Genomic DNA, 6,000 nt, shown 5'->3' with positions numbered 1-6,000 from the left:
ATTTTTCTCCAGTATTGTGTTCAGTGATATTTCTACTGCGTAATCAGATTGGATAGCTCTACAACAAGGCACTGATTGGCAAGAGAACACGGAGGTAAATGGTTTCCTCTCTTCCTTTGGTCCCTGAGGCAACTGTGCTGCCAGTCTATTACCAGTGATACGGAATCTTCAGAGGGGTGTGAGGCTCTTATCTGCATTAAAACTAACGTTCCAGAGGAGCCCTGGAATTTGAAAATTCCTTGAGCCTCCAGTAATAAGTTGAGATAAATCCAGCCTCCTGGGGCAGTCTGGTTTCAAACATCCTATTTCTGCATTGCTTCCCTCCTTGGCTGGTGGGAAAAAGAAAAAGTCTTCCTGAGGTGACTAATTTAAGAATGGGAGTTATTCACTCTGATTTTTTGCTGTTTGTTTAAATCTCTGGGGCTTCAAGCTGCATGCTTCTCTCATTTTCTTTTGTTTTTATTACTATGTCTTTGGCTTTTTATATTTGTGGGGTGAAGTTTGATTTTTAAAAAGAAAAAGTTATGAGCCTTGATTTTTTAAAAATTTTGTTCATTAGTTGTATAGCCTTGCAAATGTCACTTGACTTCCTGTACTTTATAGATTCTTAATCTATAAAAAGGCATATCAGTATCTATTCCCCTGAATCTGCAGAACATTCATGTTGTCAACTATTTTAGTTAGATTCTTTGATCTCAACACTTTATTCTGATAACTATGTTATTTAATCATGAACTTAACATTAGAATGTACTATTAATTTTCAAATATTCAAAAGTTAAATATAAAAATATTTAAACCATACTTACCTTGATTCCCTGAGGTTTGTATTTCATGACACTTAGAGATTTTGTGAATGGTAAAATATTTCTGTTATGTAATAGCTGTCTCTCAGTATCAGAGGGGGATTGGTTCCAGGACCTCCCTCAGATACCAAAATCCCTGGATGCTCGAGTCCCTGATATGAAATGGTGTAGCACTTGCATATAACCTAGTCACAGCCTCTCTTATACTTTAAATCATCTCTAGATTACTTATAGTACAATGTAAATGGCTTTTATACTATATTGTTTAGGGAACAATGATAAGAAAAAAAGTCTGTGTATGTTCAGTACAGATGCAATTAAAAAAAATTTCTGTGGTTGGTTGAATCCATGGGTGTGGAACTCACAGATATGGACCGCTGACTATATCTTGAATGAAGAGTTTTCATTATTTTAAGTCCGACTTGGAAAAAAACCATATTGATTCATAGGAAACTAGTGTCAGCTTTTATGAACAAGTTACATATCTTTAATTTTCACAAGAAAAAAGTTGTAGTCAGTTAATGGCTCTTTTCCACATAATTTCTCAATCCTCTTCCACTATCCTTCAAAGGAGGAATATAAAGCACTCAAGGGCTTTTTGGATACTTGGATGTTACTGTTAATAGTGAAATCTTGCAGGTTGCCTAACCTGCTTCATAAAATGCACACCTGCCAGTCTCAAGCTTCACCTCCACCACTCAACCTGACCAGGTCTGCTAATTTTTGGTAACATGGAAACAGGACAGATCTGTTCTCTGAGAGGTGTCATCTGATTTTTACTGTCACGTTCTGAGTTGGCCCTCAAACAGAACCTTCATATAGACCTGATACTGTTCACTGGTCCTTAATCTTGCATCAAAGGTAAAAAAGTACCTGAAAATTCTAACAACCATTTCACCCTCTCACCAGACTAAATGTCCAGCAAATACAGGAGAGGATTCAGTATAACAGGGAAACAAATCTCTTCATCTGATATTTCACGTACTGGAAAAGTATGAGTTCTCTAAACCTGGTCTCAGATCCTTACAAAATGTTAAGGCCTTAAGTGAAATCATTTCATTTCTTTGAACTTTGGTTTACTCAATTAAAAAATAAGTGTAATACCTATTTCATAAAATTGTTATATGGATTAAATGAGATTAATGTGAAATGGCTGACTATAAAAATTCTCATTTTCAGATTATTATAGGTAGTCCTGGTTCTACTACCAGCTAGAATGCTGGTCTATACTTGTCACAGGCAATTACTAAAACAAGAATATTTGCATAACACTCCATAGTTTACAAAGCACATTCACCTAAAGAATACTTTCGCTTATGCATATGCAAATATTAAATCTGAGTCGTTTTTTAATTTTTTTAACCTGTTCAGATATGAAGTCTGGGCATTTGGTAGGAACCTTTAAGAAACATTAAGCAGCTATGTGCTGGAGTTTTGGTAAACTGACATTCACTAATTATTTACCACATCTACATTGAGCACGCATATGTGCTAGTGCAGCAGCTCTCAAACTTTTGGTCTCAGTACTCCTTTACATTTTTTTTTTTTTTTTTTTTTTGAGACAGAGTTTCGCTCTTGTTCTGCAGGCTGGAGTGCAATGGTGCGATCTCGGCTCACCGCAACCTCCGCCTCCTGGGTCCAGGCAATTCTCCTGCCTCAGCCTCCTGAGTAGCTGGGACTACAGGCACGAGCCACCATGCCCAGCTAATTTTCGTATTTTTAGTAGAGACGGGGTTTCACCTTGTTGACCAGGATGGTCTCGACCTCTTGACCTCGTGATCCACCCTCCTCGGCCTCCCAAAGTGCTGGGATTACAGGTGTGAGCCACCACGCCTGGCCTCCTTTACATTCTTAAACATTATTGAGAACCCCAGAGAGTTTTTCTTCATGTGAAATATATCTATTGATATTTACTGTATTAAAAATTAAAACTGAGAAAATTTTAAAATATCGCCACTTCATTAAAAAACCGATTTATTAAAATTCATCAAACAGCAATAAAACATTACATGATAACATCAAAAATGGATTTTGATGAAAAATAACTGTATCTTCCAAAACAACAACCAAGAAAGTTTGGAGTGCCATTGCTTTACATCTTTGCAAATCCCTGTAATGCCTAGCTTAATAGAAGACAGTTGGATTATTTTGTGCTTTTGCATTCAAGCTGTTGTAATATCACACTTCACACAGAATCTGGAAAATGACACTATGTGCTCATGAAAGAATGGGAACAAAAAGGTAGAAAATGCGTCTTAGTATTGTAATTAAGACATTGACCTCTTGGCACATCTCAGAGATTCCCTCTTGAGGTTTCCCCATTCCATACTTTAACCACCGTAGTAGTGCCTAGTATCCAATTACCACTCAAGAAGCAGTTGTTGAATAAAGTAATGAATATCATATCCTGGGCTAGGTGCCGAGGCTACAGAGGTGGACAAGACAAGAGATCCTGACTTTAAGGAGTTTAGACTTAGACTTGTCTCTCTTAAGTGGAAGAGAGACAGGTATTTACAAAACTCTGCTGGTAGTACCACCACAGGAGTAAACACAAGATACTGTGGGAGTTGAGAGAGTACCTAGCCTAGTCTTTGGTGATCAAGGAAGGCTTTTAGAGAAAATGAGAGCTAAAGGAAAACCAGGTAAGGAATGCAAGTGTAAAAAGGAAAGTGAAGTGGAGCAGCAAGGCTTACTAGAATTTAGAGCGAGTAAGATATAGAAGATTATCCAGAAGTGAGGGAATGTGTCATGCAAATTTCCTCAGGGAAAATTTTAAGACTTTAAACAGGGGACTGACACAGTTAAAGTTTAGAAAGGTCACTCTGGGGCTGGGCACGGTGGCTCATGCCTGTAATCCCAGCACTTTGGGAGGCCGAGGCAGGCAGATCACCAGGTCAGGAGATAAGACCATCCTGGCCAACATGGTGAAAGCCTGTCTACTAAAATACAAAAAAATTAGCCAGGCACAGTGGCACGCACCCAGCTACTCAGGAGGCTGAGGCAGAAGAATCGCTTGAACCTTGGAGGCGGAGGTTGCCATGAGCCGAGATTGCGCCACTGCACTCCAGCCTGGCCAGGGCAAGTCTCCATCTCAAAAAAACAAAACAAAACAAAACAAAAAAACAAACAAAAAAAACAAACAAAGGTCACTCTGGGTACAATGTGAAGGAGTTGCAGTATAACAAGGCACCAGTCAGAAAAGCTACTGCAAGGAGTTGAGGCAGGAGATAATATTGGCTTAACTAGAATAGTAATGAAGTGGAGAGAAATGGAAAATTAGGGAGAGTTGAGAAGGAAAAACTTACAGAGCTTTCTAATGGCTGTAGGAGGTAAGAGAGAGAAAAGGGCTGAGTATAATACCCAAATTTCTGTTTTACAAAACTGGGTTGACAATACCATTTAGAGATTAGAAACATAAAAGCTGGTAAAATCGTTTAGTCTGGAATTTTTTTTAGATGTTTTGGAACATTCAGGACAGATATTTTGAAGGCAGTAAGATATGTAGATTTGTAGCCAGAAGAGAGAACTGGACTAGAAATTTGCATTAGGAGTTACCGTGGATATATTAGGTGGCTGAAGCCATGGAGGTGAATGAGACCACATAAAGGAGAATGTAAAAAGATAGGGCCAGGCACGGTGGCTCACGCCTGTAATCCCAGCACTTTGGGAGGCAGAGGCGGGGGGGATAGGAGTTCAAGACCAGCCTCACTAGCATGGTGAAACCCCGTCTCTACTAAAAATATAAAACTTAGGTGGGTGTGGTGGTGAGTTCCTGTAATCCCAGCTACTTGGGAGGCTGAGGTAGGAGAATTGCTTGAGCCCAGCAGGCGGAGGTTGCTGTGAGCTGAGATCGTGCCACTGCACCCCAGCTTGGGCAAGAGTGAGACTCTGTCAAAAACAAAACAACAACAACAACTACAAAATGTGAGATAGAAACCCACTGCACACAACTTTGAGGTTCATGGATATTTGACAGCCAGAAGGGGGTCCTAAAAGGTAAAATATACAGAGATCTAGGAGGAAAACTAGGAAAGTGTGGTTTCACAAATCAAAAGCTATGAATGCAGAAGGCCAAGGGTTCTAGTATCAAATGCTGCAGAGGTCAAAGAAAACAAGACAAAGGGTCTACTGGATTGAACACAGAGGTTCTTGGTGACCTTGTTGAGAATTTCAGTGGAGTGGTAGTTGCAGAATCCAGAGGCTTGTTGAATAAAGAACCCATTCACTACAGTTCCTGGGAAGGCAGGAGAGAGAACCTAGAGAACAAGCACAAAGAGATGGAATACAGGGAATTGACAGAGATATGTGTCTCAGACAGGTGGGCACCTAATCTTTTGTGACACCTGAAAGAATGGGTGTGGATGTGAGTAGGCCTATGAGTGTGGAGGCATAAAATAAAGATATTGGAGTTCCTTTTTTTTTTTTTTTTTAAGACGGAGTCTCGCTCTGTCGCCCAGGCTGGAGTATAGTGGCGTGATCTTGGCCCACGGCAACTTCCACCTCCCAGGTTGAAGCAATTCTCTTGCCTCAGCCTCCCCAGTAGCTGGGATTTTAGGCGCCCACCACCACACAGCTAATTTTGTACTTTTTTAGTACAGATGGGGTTTTACCATGTTGGCCAGACTGGTCTCGAACTCCTGACCTCAGGTGATGTGCCTGCCTCAGCCTTCCAAAGTGCTGGTTTACAGGCATGACCCATCACACCCAGCCCGAGTTCCTCTTTGATGGTTTCTATTTTTTTCTATTCTCTTATTTGAGAATAAGTGAGGAGGGTGGTTTGAAAAATAAGGAGAAAATCAGAAGTGGCTGTTGTGGTAAATAAGAGAGAGCCAACTAGGAACATAAGCATGGCTTGGTAAAGTTGAAGGCCTCCTGGAGTTTGCACACTGTAAATACGTGGTAGAAACCATCTACATGATCTGTCCAGAACTTCAGATCAGTTTTTTTAAAACCTGTTTCTAAGTCAGTAGGTTCAAGTCTAGGCTATATTTTATTAACAACTATAATACAGTAAAAAGTGCAATAGAGAGATCTTAAAATCAATACAATTCTTTCCTCATGCTCCACGTATAATTTGCATAACACACACGTATATACAGGTATATATACTACAGAACATTGGCTATTAAACCTCCCTCCAAAGAAAGTTCCTCAGGATATCATTATTTCATTGCCTGTAACACTCCATGTAATTT

The sequence above is a fragment of the Sapajus apella genome, unplaced genomic scaffold (assembly GCF_009761245.1).
Source record: "Sapajus apella isolate SASKATOON/1434 unplaced genomic scaffold, GSC_monkey_1.0 scaffold19, whole genome shotgun sequence".
In the NCBI taxonomy this organism is placed as follows: domain Eukaryota; kingdom Metazoa; phylum Chordata; class Mammalia; order Primates; family Cebidae; genus Sapajus; species Sapajus apella.
This window is presented reverse-complemented; position numbering follows the sequence as displayed.